General features: G+C 43.2%; 1 protein-coding gene across 4 annotated transcripts in view; it reads right to left on the bottom strand.

Moving 5' to 3' along the window:
- DTWD1 (DTW motif tRNA-uridine aminocarboxypropyltransferase 1) overlaps positions 1 to 19,340 on the bottom strand; it is a 151,102-nt gene that overhangs the window by 109,979 nt on the left and 21,783 nt on the right. The window contains exon 2 of one of the 4 annotated variants that reach the window (XM_078684777.1): positions 4,178 to 4,427. The exons of the other annotated variants lie outside the window; for them this stretch is intronic. The gene's annotated coding sequence lies outside the window, so the exon portion shown is untranslated. The remainder of the gene's footprint in view (positions 1 to 4,177; positions 4,428 to 19,340) is intronic. 4 annotated transcript variants of the gene reach the window in all.

Here is a 19,340-nt window from a genome sequence, read left to right on the forward strand (position 1 = left end):
ATGTTTGTTTGTTTTTCCTTTTGAAATAATAAAAAGATTTTTTTTTTAAACATAGGGGACAAGGTGAATGGAGCAGGAAGGGTAAGGGCATAGGGTAAAGGGGTAGGAGGAAGACAGGACGTAGAGACGAGGGGAAAATCTGCCCAAGGTCCGGCTGGGTAGGTGACGGCAGGGAGGGGGAGTCCACAACCCATCTTCTCTTTAGCTATATGGTAGCTGCAGCGGGCATCAGCGAAATCGCTAGGTCTCAACAGTCTGGGGGAAGTTCCGCAGGTTCCAAGTCCTGATGTGTAGGTAGGTTAGGGGATAGGTTAAAGGTCTGGTCAATGTCCAATGGTTGTCCCAGGGAAGTAAAACAACTTGTAGGGGACCACTATGGAAGACATCTTGGAGTCAGGCAGGGGACTGTACTGTACACTGGTACACTGGTGGCCATCCTAAGGTTAGGCATCAGGCAGTCAAAGTCAATATACAGGACAGCGGCCACCAGAAAATAACAAATCCAGCGTGCACACACCATCACAGGCACAGACAAGTGCACACCAATGTGAGCACACACTCTCGTATGCGCACTGACAAGAACATAGCCAGAAACATCCAAGAACACAAGCACACATAAAATCCCATGCTCTAATACAAAAACACCCAAATACATGCACACGCAAACACCATCACGTGCACAGACATACACAAATGAGCTCACTCTCATATACACGTAGACACGCACAAACGCACATACAGAAACTATCAAAAAAATAAAAACACAAGTACACATACAATCACATGCTCCAGAACAAAAATACCCTAGGACGTACACACAAATACATGCACACACACACACCATCACACGCACAGACATGCACAAGCACACACCAAATGTGCACACACACTCTCATACACAAACAGAGGGCGCACATACAGAAACATCCACACGCACAAGCACACATACAATTCCATGCTCTAATACAAAAACACTCAAATAAATGCACACACCATCACAAGCAGACATAAGCACACATACAGAAACATCTGCGCGCACAAACACAAGCATACATAGAATCACATGCTCCAATACAAAAACACCCAAATAGATGTCAAAACCATCACACGCACAGACATGCACAAGCACACACAAATGTGAACATAGTCTTTCATACATGCACAGGCGCACACACACGTGCGTCCGTGGGGAGGCCTAGATCAGCTCATGCTGGCAGTCGAATGAGGGGCCTGGTGTAATCGTAGACTGAGGAGCATTGCGGGTCACGCGGTCTTTCGCAAGGCACATTAGAGACTCGTGGCCCCCATCTCCAGCATCAGCTCAGCTCTCCGTCCTGCACAGATAGCGGGCCCTCAGACTTTGTCCCTATGAGCAGCGGGGGGCGCTTGGAGAGGCAATCTCGTTGGTCAGCTGGGTATTCCCCCAAAGAAAATGCCAGGCCAGCGTAGCAGCCGTTGCTAAGTCGGGACCCGCCCCAGGCAGGATCGTTAATGGTGGGCAGGCCCCAGCTCTTCATAGAAAGCAACAGACACCCAATCCTTCAGATGGCAGTTGATCTCAAAGCTGCCACTGCGTAGTGAGGCAAGTGCTGTCGCTCTCTCAGCAGACAATGTTGTGGGACTCAATGCAATGCAGTCGCTGTAGTGGCCAATAGATCTCTCAGTAATCCACCGCCACTTCAGCCCCTCACCTCGGTCTCTCACTTGCTAGTGCCAGGACTCCTGACCACAACTGTCAGCGCGGGAGGCGAGGAAGGGTAATAGATCATCGGGAGGGTCCGGTGATATTCTTGATTCCCCCGGTGTCCCCCACAGCAGCACCGTTCTTTTTGCCGCGTCGCCAAGCCTCAACGCGCCTCTCAGCCACTCCAATTTCCAGTGGCTCTGGTCAGCAGTATCATTGTCCAGTAGACGCTGTCAGCACACTCAACTGCAGGGTCCAAACGCGCAGTTCAGCGATCTGTGTATTGCCGAACTGCTCTTTGAGCAGTGAAAAAGGGAAAAATAAAATAATAACCACATTTTCAATTTATTTTTTGCTACTGCCGGGTTGGGCTGATGGCTCAAGGAGGAGGAGGAGTGGTTTGGGCACACTTAATTGCGAATGACTGCTTAGCCGTCCGTCTTGGCCAGGCCAAACATTCAGCGCACGTTGCACAGCCTCCTTGTCCCCATCTGAGCACCGATACACAAAGCTCAAACGAATCAAAAACTGCATTGAAGGCTGTGTACCTGGGTGCTTCCTGCAACTTCTTCTGGACTGTTGTCAGGAAGTGACGCAAAGTAGAGAAGGAGGAGAGGCGACGTAAAAGGTAAGTGCATTTAAAAAAAGTTATATTTTTCAGCCCCCTACTCACCACCTCCATTCCCTACCAGCCGCCATTGGCCAAGTACCGGACGTAGGTATGAGAACACTTTAAAAAAATGCTTTCAGAATTGGAAGGATCACAAAATATCATAACTAAAAGATAGTAGAGAAGATCAAGAGGGTATTCTAGCTGCACTGCACCAGCAAAAGAAAGGAGGAGAAGGGGGGAAATGGGCAAGGAAGATCAGAGAGAGGGGAGTGTGACAGGAGGTGAATGGTTGGGAGGTTATAGAAGATGAAAAGAATGGAGACGGATGGCGAGGGGAGAAGAGGGGAAGGAAGAGCAAAGGGACAGAGTAAAGGGAGGGGATTGGTGGAGGCTGTGGCAAAAAGAGAAGAAAGGGTTAGGAAACAGAAGTGGAGCAAAAGGGTGCACTGGAGGTGGGGCAGGAGACAAAGGGAACAAGAAAATGTCTAGTAAAGAGGAGGAGGTTGAGAGATAAGGGGGAGGGTGTTTAAAAGTGAAAGGGTTGGTAAGATAGGATGAAGAAGTGGAGCAAAATGGCGGGAGAAAGAAGCATAATAAAAGAGTGAAGGTGATATGAGTGTGGGTGAATAAGTTGAGAGTAGACTAGAGGTAAAGAGGAAGGACAGGAGAGTGAAGGGAAGAGAGCGTTAGTAGGGGAGACAGATGTCAAGGAAGGGAAGGACATAAAGCAACAAAGGTGAAAGAAGAGAGAGCAGGAGAAAGAGGTTGGAGAAGTGGGGGAAATAATGAAATCAAGAGGGGGGATAGGAGAGATTAGAGTGAGAAGGGGAAAGAGGTTAGAAAGGGGAAGACAGAGTAATTCAGTGGGCAAGATAGCATACAGGAAGAAGAACAGGGCAGGGAGTGAGAGGAGACGAGGGAGGAAGAGTACAGAATTAGTGAGAGTCAGGAAGGAAATATAAAGGGGAATGGAGAGTAGACTAATACAACAAGAAAGGACAGAAAGGAGATCCATAGAATGAGAGGAGGGAGAAAGTAAAAGGGGGGAAAAGAATCAGCGAAAGTAAAGAAGGGAAAAGAAAGAGGGAATCAAGTGTTGTGAGAAATTGTGTTGTTGGTTGACTAGGGTGTGAGCCCTGGTCAAGCAACAGCCACAATCCCTTCAGGGCTCGAAAAATCCACTTGCCCGCTCACATTTGGAAGCCAGATTCAATTAGAGCGATCTATTTTTAGGCCCTACTAAGAAGACAAACTGACTTTTTACCTCTGTCTCTGAAAGCAGAGGAAATGTGACAAGATAGCAAGATTTAAAGTTATCTTTATTGGTCACAAAGTGAATAAGCAATAAAAAATGCTTTCAAATCTTCTTAACTTGTCACATTTGCTCCACTTCCAGAAACTGAGGTCAAGTGCATTTCAGTCAGGTCGAGTACATTTTGTTAGGTTACTAGACCTGCAGGACTAGTAAAAATTAAATGGTTTTTCAAACCCTGCCCTTGCAGTCTGTACCACACAAAAATCACTAAATTAACCTCTGCTTTACCTTGGGTAGCTTGGCACAAAAAGCAGTTATGCTTACTTTAGAGGCGAAGTGTAAATTATTTAGTCAGCACACAAACAATAATAAAGTAAAAACATAAAACAAGAAAGATCGCAAACCAATTTTGAAAAATAGAGTAACTGTTAATAAACTGAACTAAAACCACAAAAATTGAATCAATAGGACAGGAGTTCTGAATTTTTAAGTTTTTAGTGATAACTAGTTCCTAAAATATCAAAGTGTCAATGGCAGACATCTAGTTACAAGAGACCAGGTTAAAGTTGACTGGATGGAGCGTAATTCAGATACAATAAGTGGATTGGGCCCGGTCAGCGCTTACCTTCGGACTTAGAAAAATTCCTGTAGGAAATGTACTGAGAAGGTAAAGTTCATCGCGGCAAAGGTCAAGGAGGTGTCTGAGGAGGAAGCATCGTCATCAAATGGCCTTGAGTCGAAGCTGTGGTGAAGATTTCCACATTCAGACTTAGTCGCCGAAATGGAAGTCAAAAATCTCTAGAGGGCAGAGGCAGAGGGATGTACCTAGAGACAGTTCCACAAGGTCAGATACAACTTTGACGAAGGATTTGATGCTGTGGAAAAGAACGTAGAGTGAGAAGCCGGAAAGTCAATGCAATGCACCCTACCCTATCGGCTACACACGGTCTACCTTAAGGGTGACAAATGTAATAAAAGGGGAGTTTAAGGCTTGGCACAGGGGTTTTACTGCTAAATTGACATGGCACTTTAAAACTGCATTCAACCTTCAGCAGCTTGTCCAGGACATGTCTAAAGGTGCTACTTAAGTGGGTGGCACAATAAGTGCTGCAGGCCCACTGGTATCATTGACCCTGAGTTCCAAAAAGAGTGGACGAAAAAACAGGAAAGCACAGAAAGGGACAGGAAAGGAGAGCATGGGTTCAGAAAATGTGCTTTCAGGTGCTTATTGAAGAACATAGGAGTGAGCTTTCTTCTTAAGTTTGTTGTCAGAGAATTCCACCCAGAGAAAGAAGCACCTGAGAAGGCCTGATGTTGGACATGTGCAATTCCATAACAAATCTTTGGGGCCTAGAACCAGTAGTAGGACACTACCCATGCGGTAGTTGTGCGCTTCTTGTGCAACTACTGACACAGTTAAAAGCTGCCTTCTAAATGGTAAAGTTATAACACTTAAACCACATTCAAACTGTCTAACAAAGAATGTAGTGTATTGTATACAGAGCCCATGCACTTTAACATACATTGGAAAGACCACACAAGAAATCAAAAAACGTGTTCTACAACATCAATCACGTATTCATTGTAATGTTACTACTGCTCCCCCTGTTGAACATTATCAAAAGTTGTCACATATGCCGTCTGAAGTGAAGTGGTTTGTGCTTGAAGTGGTGAAGAACACAAAGAGGCGACAAAATGTCGATAAACTGCCTACGCAGAAAGAAAACAAATGGATTTGGTCATGCAACACAGTAGACAACGGACTGAATTATTTTATTGAATGGCATACGTTAGCCACTTTGAGATGATTACTGAGTGTATTATATTGGTTCTCATATACCAGTTGGAGTCTTAAACTGATTCATTAGGTAATATTTGTTGCTATATTGGCATGATCTTTTTATCTTTCATGAATTACTCCGTAATCACTGTCCTATCGTTGTAATCTGGATGTGGCTCATAGCTTTTGGTGTTGTGCAATTCCTTAGTAGTTGTGTGTCACGCTCCTCTAGATTTTGGGTGAATTTCAATATGACCTCCTAATTAATTGTATTCTTACTCTGCATATTCCCTCCTCGTATCTGTACATTGTGGGGAATTGAGGCTTCCTTCTATTGATGTGTTTAAGCCAGTCTTCCTAATTAGAGACTGACCCAAGATGGCCGCTGTCTTTTCTAACGCCAGCATGCTATCACGGTCACAGAGGATCGACTAGTACTTTACTATGGTTTGGTCCTAAATATTAGGCAGTGATGAGTTTTCTCGTGGATGGTGGAGATCTAATTTATTATCATTTTTAATATGTTTCTCTGCCCACGAGTATACGTTTGGCAGCCCGTTCTAAAATGGCCGCCATTGTTTTGCAACGCGATTACGTCATCGTGTGCACAGCGTTCTGTTACTTCTATAATGCCGCTGGTGAGACGGGACCCTCGTACTTCTCAGTCGGGCGTCCGGAGATTTAGCGTGGCTGGCTCCTTTATAAGTGAGTACTACGTTTGCCTACTGTGCCCGTTTTTCGGGTGGCGGTTTTCAATCTCGACTTTTCAACCATGTCTTCAATCGTTGATATAACTTCTTAACCGGCATTAATTTGGCTAATGATTTAACATATGTTATTTTACAAGCAATTTTGTGGCTTGTTGTTACGTGAGTAAGAATATATAGTTTATCACTTGGGTGCAGATACTATCACTGACCCAGATTAATTGTTTTGAGGCTAACTGTGGGACACACGCTGTTGTTCTTTCAGATAACCTTTTTGGCTTGTCTATTACATTCTACAACTGTCGTATTAATTAGACATGTAAGTACATTTGGCTATTGGCTATGGATTTGGTATTAGAAGGTGTTTTATAGATCTTTATAACCCACTGATTCTTGCACTAAGACGCACTTTCCTTCAAAAATGTTAAAGTGAGGGAATGCTCCTTTGAGTGGTTCAGTTTCTTGGCTCTGGTGGTCATTCACAGGCTTGTTCTCTCCCTTTTCTTTTTCACATTAATACACATGTGTTTTTAGTTGGGCCACACGACATTTATATGGTTTAGTTGACACCAGTGGCAGTGGTGCACTTTTATTTTCTTTCTGTGTTGAGCAGACTATTTAAAACCTCTTTGAGGCACAGGGATAAGATATATATTATTGTTATTTTTATTACATTAGATGTATATGTGCAACTCCTTCGTCCTGAAGATGGTCCCAAGGATCTGTTAGACCATCGGGGGACCGAAACGTCGACGCCCAGCACCGTTTCGCATACTTGTTAAAATATACTGGATGTTCATATGACTATATGTTATGTTTCATTCTTATTAATATGGTGCTTTGATTATCCATATATTTATGCAAAAGGTGCTCTTTATACTACTGTCAAATGATGTATGACTTGTTTTGGTAGTATGTGTGTTGCCAGATATTTATTTGTTGATGACACTCCAAGTGGAATTTAAAACATTAAATAATATACCTTTTTGATATATTTAGGTATATTTAGATTTATTCCCTGTGGTCAGTCAGATTAAATGTTCATGTATATGACATCATTATAAATAATTATTATTGGTCAGATGTTTCCTCTAGGGACAATGTGCTTTTGTTATTGAATATACCCATTCCCAAGGGGATTATTGGGTAGCTCTTTTGATATACGGCGTAGGAGCACCAGGCATAACCTGCGGTGCCTGTTCGGGGTGCTCTATATGATAGAAGGAGTGGGGGACGAGCAGACAGCATTGATGGCGCTGGACACTTCAATTGTTTTTGATAGTATTGAATGGCCGTACCTCTTTATGGTGTTGCAACGTTTGGGTTTGGGCCCTATTTTCTGCAGTTGGGTGCGTCTCCTATAAGAGGAGATGATGGCGCGAGTGCGGGTCAATGGGACGGTTTCCAGAGCCTTCCCTCTCAGGCGGGGCACGCGGCAGGGCTGCCCCCTGTCCCCCCTGCTATTCACCCTCGCTCTGGAGCAGCTGGCTCACTGGATCAGGAGGGATAAGTTGTTCTGGGGCTTGGCTCTGAATGACAACTGGGAAGAGTTCATTAGCCTCTATGCAGACGATATAGGGTTGTATAATGGCTCGGCCCTACCAGTGGATGGCTCAGGCGCTTCACCTCTTCGAGCTTTTTGGCAGCTACTCGGGTTATAGAATAAACTGGGCGAAATCAGTGATATTCCCCCTCTCGGGCCCTATTCCGCAGGTACCGACTAGATGCCCCGCGAAGATAGCGTAGGATGGTTTCAAGTATTTGGGGGTATACGTGACTAGAGATGAACAGGAGTTCTTTTCCAGAAACCTGGAGCCCCAATTGAAGCCCCTTGCGTCGGACGTGGGCCACCGGCGCTCACTACCCCTCACCCTTGTGGGCTGCGCCGCTCTGTTCAAGATGCTCGCATTGCCTCACCTCCTCTACATCTTGCAGAACACGCCGTACCTCATACCGCCAGGGGTCTTTAAACGGATATCTCAGGCAGTGCAGACCCTGCTCTGGGATGGGAGCATTCCCCGGATAGCGTTACGTAAGCTCACACGAGGGGTGTACGATGGGGGTCTGGCCCTCCCGGACTTGCAGCTCTATTATTGGGTCTCCCAGTTGTAGGTGGTTAACGACTGGGTATACTCCGACAGATCGGAGCCGGCCTAAAGAGTTGACCAGCTGGTGATGCCGAGTGGGGGCTGCGAATCATTGCTATATGCCCGCAGGCCCTGAGTGGACTGGCCCTCGCACACTAGGGTGGTGGTGCACTGTTGGAGGGAAGCAAATACATTTCTGGGGTGGTGTGGCTCCTTCACAGGGCACACCCTCCTATGGACCGGTGAACAAATGGCAGAGGTGTCCCGATTGGTGGGGTTCCGAGGGTGGGAGCTAATTGGCATAGAATATCTAAGGGATGTGTGGAAGGGGGACGCCCCTCGCTCGTTCGACTATCTGAAGAAAGAATACAACATGCACGAGTCACAGCGGTACCAATAACTGCGCCTTACGCATGCTCTGAGTGCACAGATTAAGAGAGGCACATCTATTCTGGAATATTCTCCCCTGGAGGATCGCTTACTCCTTGATCCCATCCCTGAGAAGCCTACTTTGACGATTTATAGTAAGCTTATCAACAACATGCCGGACCCTTTGGTGCCGCAGTGGGAGCACGACTTGGGCGCATTGGCGGATGAGGATTGGCAAGACGCCCTGCAGAGCCCTCGGGAGGTTGCGATTCGAGTCTGGTTCCGCTTAGTGCAGCTTAAGATATTACACCACGTGTATTACCTTCGCGCCCACTTGTACTCGTGGGGTAGGTGTCAATCAGCCCTTTGTGCGAGGGGATGTCAGGAGGAAGGCGCCTTCTTCCATATCTTATGGGAGTGCCCAGAGATCGTGCCCTTCTGGACCAAGGTCACAGATACAATGGCCGAGGTGGTGGGCTCGCCGGTACAGAGGGAACCCAGGTGGTTGCTATTAATGATCAAGGGGGCCACGGACTGGACCAGATATGGGGAGCTCTGGCTGGCGCTGGCAGCGGGGGTTGCAAAAATAAATATTGCCAGCAATGTGGAGGGCGCGGGCTCCGTCGCAGTGGGATCGGTGGGTGCAGGATCTAGACTGGTGCCAGAGAGCAGAGGAAAGCATCTACAAAAGCAGGGGGAGCAATAAAAAAATGGAGAAATGTTTGAGGGCCGTGGCAGAAATACAGAGACATGGGGGCTGGACCGGGGGGGATTAATCGGAAGGCTTAGACGGGTCCAGTCTGGTCCTGCTGGGTGCTGTACGCTCACGTTCTAGCCTATGCTATTTGACCATTGTATTGTAAACTTGTCTGATATGAGCATTGTTAATAAAAATATATATATTTTTTTAAAAGACTCTCTAATTTAGAGTGGCGAAAGGACGAAGTGCTTCTAAGGTAAATACTTCTTAACTCTGTGTTACTACTTTTATTTTAACATCAATCCAGACCATTAAAGTTCCTATACTGATTTTTTCTTTCCTTACTTTTAGGATTCTTTGTACAATTTGAGATACACTTAATTTCGTTACAGCTCTTTACTTTGAGTAGTGGAAGGACCTAGTGAAAGGTAGAATCTTTCTATTATTATTATTATTGGGATTAATATATAAATAATCCCTCTTTTATAACATGATCACTTTTCACGGTATGGACTTCTTGAATCCCAACAACTGTTTTAATATTCATCAAAAACATTTATTTTCATACTTCCTAGCTTCACTTTTTTATTTTATATTTTTTCGCTTTTGTGCTGTTCACTAGTGTGCACTAGGGTGTTCTTTAATCAAAATTGGGTATCACTAAATCACGTCATCTTTTGTCGGTCACTTCACATGATTACTATTTATCTTCTTTTTCCTTTTGAAAATCTGGGAAAACACTGATATAGATATTCTGTCTACTTCTCATTGTAACATATGTATATGTTGTGATATTGTTGCAGCCTTGAAAAAGTTACAGTGTGTAACAAAACATGTGTCGGCTGCCATCTTTCCTCAAAAACACTTCGAGGACACATTGGGATCACGTCCATTATGGACGTAGACAGTATATTACTATGCTCTATGGAACTTGATTTTTCTAAACACAGCACTATTTCGTGAAGGGTATCCCCAAAAAATTACTTTGCAGCTCGGGAAAAGGAGATAACAGAATATATACTTATATGTAGCCTAAAGGATAGAGGGTCGACCACAACGCTGGGATACCAGGTTCTAGACTCAGCAGGGACGCTCAACCTCCTGTGATTCTGGGCAAATCACTTAATCCCTACATGCCTATCAAAACAAGTATGTCCAACGGTAACGCAACTGGTGCTCATGTAAAGCGCTCCTATACCTGCGGTCGAGTTTGCACTATATATTCTCTAGTGTTGCACTGCTGCTTACGCCCTGCCCATTGTATGCCCTCCCCCTTTCAAGGCCCCTTCCCACTCCCCCACACGTGCGCTGCTTCCACCTCCATCTTGGACCTAGAAGAGGCCGATTTGCTTAACACTGTGCTAGTCCCCACAGGTAATGTCTCCTTGGCAATTAACTACTCCTCTAACCTAACTAAAAACACCATTAAAAAACTTAAGCATAAAATCATCACCTTAGGAAAGAAGCCCTTTCTATTGACTGCTATTTATGCCACATCAAGGGCACCTTACTCAGAGACCTCATCTTCTCAACCAACTGACGTGCCAAATGCATGAATGATCTCTCTTCCTCACTCAACATTACCATAACCCAAAAAATCCCTCACAGCCATAACTTACTATTGCATCCTCTGCGCTGTATCATTGCAACACCAAAATCTCCATCTACAATAACATAACCGTACTCAGCCAATACACAGATCATAAGCTTGAACTCTTTTGCAGGTTAATCTTCTATTGCAAACGGAAACTTGACGCGACCACCCACTTTCCTATTCAATCACCTGCCCCCTCCGAATCCCCTTCTTTAGTTAACCCCCTCCCCTCTACCACTCCTCAAGCCCACCATACCCCCACTCCCACTCTTCTCCTCAGGTGGCCAACCTTCTTTCTGTGTACACCCCAGTTCCCCTTTGCACCACTCCCACTACTGAGAACTCTAGTTTCCTCCTTCACCAGCTCCATGATGCCAATACCATAACTTACCCCACTCTCCCTCACCTGTCCATCATCATTCCTACTCCCTCATATCCCTAACACTCACGTTCCCAGAAAAATGCCCCACTGTCCCTCCACCTCCTTTCTCGCTATACCCTCCAAGGCTCTGTTGGTTATCCCCACAGACACCCGCCTTCCTACTCACCCGGGGACTCCCCCAAACTCCTACACTCCACTCAAATGGGAACCTCTTAAGCTACACCTCCTCCGATTCTATGCTCAACACTATTAACTCCAAACTGCACCTGATCCGAGCGGACATACTTGGGACTATTTCGTATCACCTTCTACCTTGAACACACATGTAAGTCCATCCGAACCCACCACCTATCTAATAACACCCCTGTTGTCCCCAACCAAAGCTTGAACCCTACCCCAGCCTACGCTCCGAGTACTCAGCCTTCCTGCAAGACCGTACCCCCACAATCATTCCCCTCGACCGGATAGGCTAGTCAGACAGATATCTAATGACGATTTACACAGCCTCCTTAACTCTTATTTATTTATTTATTTAAAATATTTATAAAGCGCGACTGTCACCTAGCAGGTATCCTGGCGCTGTTGGCTACTCCTAAAGGTTCTTAGACGGGAGTTGAACAATGGTTAGGAATTTAAAGGGACGGGGGAAAGAGCCAGGTTTTAATTCGTTTTCTGAAGGGAAGGAGGTGAGGGATTTGGCGAATATCGACAGGCAGACTGTTCCACAACTTGGCAGCAGCTACTCTGAACGATCTTCCCCCAGTCCTGGCCTTCTTACATCTGGGCACTTTCACAAGGCAGGCAGTTGTCGACCTAAGTGTTCTGGTGGGAGTATACCACGAGAACAGACGTTGGAGAGGCCTGGGTCCGGCACCGTGTAGTGCCTTAAAGACCAGGCAGAGGGCTTTAAAGGCAATGCGTTGCTTCACCGGCAGCCAGTGCAGCTCGGCCAGTGCTGCAGTGGCCGAGGATCTCCTGGTCCAGCCAAGGGCCAGTTTGGCTGCTGCCGACTGAACTCGTTGGAGTCTGTCCAATAGTGTCGCAGGAGATTCAAACAGCAGCGCATTACAATAGTCTAGGCGACTAAGAATAGTACACCTGACTATCAGTGCTCGGGCAGAAGATGGTAATAGAGGCAGGACTTTGCGCAGTGAGCGTATGAGGCCTGAGCAGGTAGCGACTGTTCTTGAAACCTGCGTTTCCATGCTTAGTTGGTGGTTAAGCATGACGCCCAGATTGCGGACACTGGTGACCGGTGGCGGGTTATTAGAGTTTTCCGGGGGCCAAAACTCAGCAGGCAGAGGGCGCGATATACGGCTCGCAAGGCAAAACAGAACCTCGGTTTTCGAGGAGTTAAACTGGAGGGAGTTTCTGTGCAGCCAGCTCGCGGTGTCTCTTAGACAGTTGTGAAAAGCTTCTAAGGGGGTGGAATCTTCGCCCTCCCAAGAGAGAAGAAGCTGCGTGTCGTCCGCGTAGTTTACTGTGGTCATGTTGTATGATTTAATTAGGGTGACCAAAGGTTTCAAGTAAACATTAAATAGAATCGGGCTGATGGAGGAGCCCTGGGGAACACCGTGAGGGACAGGGGAAAAGGCCGATTGGAAAGGGGGAAGGGATACCGCCTGTTTTCTGTCACTGAGGTAAGAGTGGAGCCAGATCAGGGCCGTGCCGTCGATCCCTGCCTCTCTCAGCCGCTCGAGCAGAATCCCATGGTTGACAGTATCGAATGCGGCAGACAGGTCTAATAGAATCAAGGCCACAGCTTGGCCCCTGTCTGCACGCATTCGAAGCTCCTCCATGGTGGTAAGCACAGCAGTTTCGGTGCCAACTCTTCTCCTGCCAATCTCTTCTGTCCCGCCTCCACAACCGAGACAATCACCTCTCAGCTCCCCGCCTCCAAAAACGAGACTATCAACTCTCGTCCTCCTGCCTCCAAAATAGAGACTGGTACACAGTCTAAATATCGAGGTTGTAATATCGACCTACAGAAATATCGAGCCTGAAATATCGAAGGTAAAGAATATCGAGCTCAAGAATATCGTTGGACAGAATATCGACCCTAAGGTAAGTAATATCGAATTTTTTTATATCGATGTAAGTAATATCGAAGTCAGTAATATCGATATCAAATATATCGATGTTACTCATTTCTATGTTACTAATATCGATATTTGTATTACTGTTATGTATTTTATTATGTATTTAATATGTATGTGTTATGTTTTTTGTTAAGTATTTTACTTGTTTTAAATTATATGAGTACTATTTTTATATATTAATAATGATATTTTTAAGTCAATTTTATATTTTATTACGGGTTGTGGGTTTATAGGGGAATAGGGTGGGAAGTAATTTACATACATTAAATTAATTATTTTTTAGGAATTACAAATTAATTTTAATTACTTTGTGCATTTAAGTTTTGTAGCGGGTAGTGGGTTTATAGGGGAATTGGGTGGGAAGTATTTTAATTGTAATTAAGTAATGATTTATTGTTATTTATTGGTATTGATAATTAAATTTTAATTAATTATTCATTGGCAATTAATTATTTTAATTGTCAATTTATTTTTTCAATTGGTAATTAATGTTTGTAATTGGTAATTCATTTTTAATTGTCAATTATTTGTAATTTGTAATTACTGTTTATAATAGGCAATTAATTTTTTTAATTGGTAATTAATTTTTTTAATTGGTAATTAATGTTTGTAATTGGTAATTAATGTTTGTAATTGGTAATTGAAAAAATTAATTACCAATTAAAAAATTAATTACCAATTACAAACATTAATTACTAATTACAAACATTTATCAATTAAAAAAATGAATTGCCAATTAAAAAAATGAATTGGCAAATAATTTTTTAATTGGTAAGTAATTTTTTTTAATTGGAAATTATTTTTTAATAATTGGTAATTAATGATTTATAAAAAGTATTTTTTGGTATAAAAAATAATTTTATTTAAAGTTTTTTAATTGCTAATCAATTTTTAATCAAAGATGTTTTTGTTTTGAAAAATATTTCATTGTTCAATATTTATTATTATCATTATTATTATGCGTTCTTATGTAGCGCTCGATTACAGGTAGGCATCTCGGCGCTTGCCTTGTGAACCCGTCCTGGCTTTTTCCCTGTGAGATACCCGTACTGGGCATCCCCAAGGTGGAAGCCAGGCATCCCGCTACGGGGGGGCCGCAGTGGAGATTAAGCAAGCTGATGCCCAGAGCTGCAGAGTGTGAACCCGTGATTCGAGTAGGTACCGAAACGAGAATTATCGAGTCCGTGGATATTTGGGCTCAAGACCCTGCCGCGTCGGGAATTGAACCCTGGTCCCGGGTCTGACCTCTGCTTCAGGATCTACCTCCTCTAACCAGTGAGCCACACTTCTCCACTTCTCCATTTGGTAACGAATATTAATTAATTAATATTTATTGGTATTTATTGTTAATTTATTGTTAATAAATTATTCAATTGTAATTATGTTTTTAATAATTATTAATGGGTATTTGTAAATGATGTTATTTCAAATTTGAATTATTAATTATTTTAAATACAAACATTATTTATAAATATGTCATGTTGAATTTCTATGCTATCCAACACTTTCCCTACTGCTGCACTCTCTGGAGTGGAAATAGTAATTTTTACCCCTACGCTATCCAACGTTTCCTTACTGTTTCACTCTCTGGAGTTGGAATAGTCATTTTTACCCATCCGCTATCCAAACGCTTTCCCTACTGTTGCACTCACTGGAGTGGGAATAGTAATTTTTACCCCTACGCTATCCAACGCTTTCCCTACTGTTTCACTCTCTGGAGTTAGAATAGTAATTTGTACCCCTAGGCTATCCAACGCTTTCTCTACTGTTGCACTCTCTGGAGTGGGAATAGTAATTTTTACCTTCCCGCTATCCAACACTTTCCCTACTGTTGCACTCTTTGGAGTGGGAATAGTAATTTTTACCCCTACGCTATCCAACGCTTTCCCTACTGTTTCACTCTCTGGAGTTAGAATAGTAATTTGTACCCCTAGGCTATCCAACGCTTTCTCTACTGTTGCACTCTCTGGAGTGGGAATAGTAATTTTTACCTTCCCACTATCCAACGCTTTCCCTACTGTTGCACTCTTTGGAGTGGGAATAGTAATTTTTACCCCTACGCTATCCAACGCTTTCCCTACTATTTTACTCTCTGGAGTTGGAATAGTAATTTATATCCCTACGCTATCCAACGCTTTCACTACTATTTTACTCTCTGGAGTTGGAATAGTACATTTTACCCCTACGCTATCCAACGCTTTCACTACTGTTGCACTCTCTGGAGTGGGAATAGTAATTTTTACCCACCCTCTATCCAACGCTTTCCCTACTGTTGCACTCTCTGGAGTGGGAATAGTAATTTTACGTTCTACGCTATCCAAAGCTTTCCCTACTGTTTCACTCTCTGGAGTTGGAATAGTAATTTTTACCTCTACCCTATTCAACGCTTTCCCTACTGTTGCATTTTCTGGAGTGGGAATAGTAATTTTACGTTCTACGCTATCCAATTTTTTTTATTACTGTCGTTTTTTTGGACTTCAAATAGTAGTTTTATTTATCTATTTAATATTTTTTTGTATTATTTTAGATAATGTAGTATTTAATTAATTTTACATATTTTGAAAGTATATTTAATTTTTTAAATTTATTAAAATAAGTATTTGCTTTTTATTTATGTTATTATTTTATGCGTGTAGATGTATTTGTAATTAATAGTATTTATAAATAATTTATAAGTAATTAAAAGTATTATTAAGTATATATTATATATTTTATGTATATGTTTAATTAATGTTTTATTATTACATGTGTATTATTTATTAATTTTAAACATTAAATATTTGTAACTATGTTTATTTTATTTATTAGTAATATTTACCTATTTTACACATTTATTTTTAACAGAAAAAAAAGATATTTTTAATTACCATATTTTTCACAACGATATTTTATTTTCGATATTTTTGTAGAATGATCGCACCAACCAGATCTTCCTTGGTGACTTCAACATACACTGGAACAATATCGATGACCCGCTCGTGAATGACTTCAAACCCTTCATCCAGGGCCTCAATCTCATCCAAGCCTGCAATGATCCCACCCATGAGAAAGGAGAGAACCTTAACCTGATCATAGCTAACAAGAACACTGTACTGGTTGACTATTCTCCCTTGTGATTGGGCCAACCATCACTGCATCACCTTCTCACTAAATAAAAAAGAACCACCTCCAAGGACCAACCAGGCAATGGACCCATGGTACCCGTCACATTGATTCTTTACCTACTGTGCATTGTGAAGCCCTGCCTCCACTGCCCAGCATGACAAAAGCTCAAGACCTCACTGGTCACTACTTCAACTCTATGTCAAAAGTCATGGATATCATAGCCCTTAAACAACTTAAAAGAATCCCATCCAAACGATCCAACCCCTGGTTCAACAGCAATTTTAATGAAGAACGGCATCTCTTTAGGCTTGCTAAAAGAGCATGGAGTCACTCCCCACCACCCTACCCCCCTCGGCCAACCTCCTACTCCTGCGTAAACGATACCATGCCTACAATCGGCATAATAGGAACGCCAAAGCAGCGTACTTCCAAAATCAATTAGACACTGCCACTAATAGACCCAAGAAACTGTTTGAAATCATCAGAAACTAATCGTCCTCCAAAAGTGATCCTGGTTCCTCTAACAAAGCACTACTTAACTGTGAAACGTTTGCTTCCTCTTGCGCTGAGAAAACGCTCTTAATCACTATCTACATTCAGACAGCACCCAGTCTTCTACAGCCCAAACCCCTCCGACTCCCTCCCTCAAAAGATCAGGAAGCTCTCCTGCGTAACCTCTTCCTATCACCGAAAAACAATGTCTCCTGGTCCAGCTTGACAACCCTGGACGAGATTGGCAATCTGTATATTCTGACCTCCCTGAAATATTCTAACTACTTCACTGATCCCCTCTCATCTAAATCCCTAAATGAGTCCATTTACCTTCTACTACCTCTGTGGACTTAGATTATCAATGCCTGTCTCTCCCAGGGCTTCCTACCCGACTGCCTCAAAATTGTTCAAGTTACCCCTATCCTAAATAAAAATCTAACTCCGACCAGTCTGATCCTATTAACTACCGCACCATGTCCAACATCCCTAATCTGGCCAAACTCCTTGAAAAATATGTGCACTTACAGCTTTGTATTCACACTGAACAAATTCCAACATCTTGACCAGTGCCAATCTGGCTTCCGATCAGGTCACAGTACAGAAACTGCCATGGTACATATTGTAGAAAATGTCCTATGGTTGCTGAATCTTGCCTCCTGATCCTACTGGATCGGTCAGCAGCTTTTGACACCATCAATCACACTACCCTACTCAACATTCTAGAACAGAGGATGGGCCTATCCGGCACTGCGCTAAACTGGTTCTCCTTCTTTCTACACTACAGGTTGCAGCGCTTCCTTATTAATCATGTAAAGTAACAATGTCAAACTAGTTTGACAGACTTCCAAAACCGGCTGAACAATAGATCAACAGATATCCTGTTCATGATGACCAACAGTAATGAATCCATCAACTTCCTGGACCTTAACTTCAAAGTAGAGGAGGGACTGATATTCACCGATTTATACAGGAAACCCACGGAACGCAATACATTACTCAAATATGATTCACATCATCCGAGAAGTCTCTGGGACATTTTGCCCTATGGGCAATTCTTGAGACTTAGAAAAAACTGTGCCCGCAGGACCGACTTTTTCAAGGAAACCGAGATCCTCACACAATGACTTAAAGAGAGAAGCTATCCCATGGGATTACTTAAACGGGCCAGGAAACAAGCCTGCTATTGTCCCCGTGATTCCCTGTTAGAGGTAAAACCCAAAGAAACAGGAAAAAACAGCATCATCTGTGTCACCACCTTTAACCCCAGAAGCAATGAGATCAAAAAAATTGTGAAGTAGTATTGGAATCTAGTGACCAGTGAACTAGGTACCACTGATGAACCAATCTTTGCGTTCAAGAGAGGAAAAACATCAAGTACTTCGTAATAAAGGCTAATCTAGAGCCACCCAGACCACCAGACATCAGGAGTCAGCTGAATTTGCCACCCCTCCATGGACATTATAAATGTAGGCATTGCAAGGCTTGTTTCCTAACCACTGAGGGTACCTCAAGCACACACCCGAACAGGACATATAACCTTTCACAGCACACGAACTCTAACAGTGCAAACTTAATATATGCCATCCAATGTCCGTGTAGTAAGTTGTAGGTGGGGCAGACTACTCAGAAGGTGAAGGCTAGAATCTTGCAACACCTCTGCAGATTGAAATGTAAAGTGCAGGGTGCTCCCCTAGTCGAACACTTTAACAACCAAGGCCATTCACTAAACAGTCTTGGTGGGTACTGGAGAAAATCCGTCCTCACCCCAGAGGGGGCAAAACAAGCACAACCCTAAATCTCAAGGAGTGTATGTGGATACGCTCTTTGGACACAGTTGGGAACGGATTGAATGAAGTGGAGGAGACTTTCAGACAAATGGACCAACTACAATATGTCTGACACTTGTTGACCCTTACGTACTGACAGCTTGTTCGACCTCTGGCCTTATTTCAGGACAATTGCAGCCTTATGTCCTTCGCATACATGATCATTCCCTTAATGAACAACATGACGTGTTCAATTATCTCATATTTCTCTCTGAACTACTTTTAACATGTTAACTGTCTTTTAATGACATTGACATGTCAATACAGTGAGGTTACTGAAGATTGGGCCTTGTAATTCTAATTGCCCGCGTTATATTTTACCCTACCTGTAAGAAGAGTGGCCCTACGTTGGTCCAATCCACACAGACAAAACAATGTATAGTGAGCATCTGCAGACATTCCATCCATGATTAAGTGACCCATCTGGTCTTCATTCCGCAAAAAGTTGTAAAAATGTTTTTTTTCCAATCGCTCGGAATACCTATGGTCCACTACTGGGGCCAGTAACCCACTATGCATATACCTCATGGGCTGGTTGAATATTGAATATTTGAGGCTTATTTTCCTTTACAGGAAAGATCCTAATGTGTACTTTAGTCTTTCTAGTAATGCTTGAGACTCTAGACTGAAATAAGATTATTAAGTTG

The sequence above is a fragment of the Lissotriton helveticus genome, chromosome 3_2, assembly GCF_964261635.1.
Source record: "Lissotriton helveticus chromosome 3_2, aLisHel1.1, whole genome shotgun sequence".
Lineage (NCBI taxonomy): Eukaryota > Metazoa > Chordata > Amphibia > Caudata > Salamandridae > Lissotriton > Lissotriton helveticus.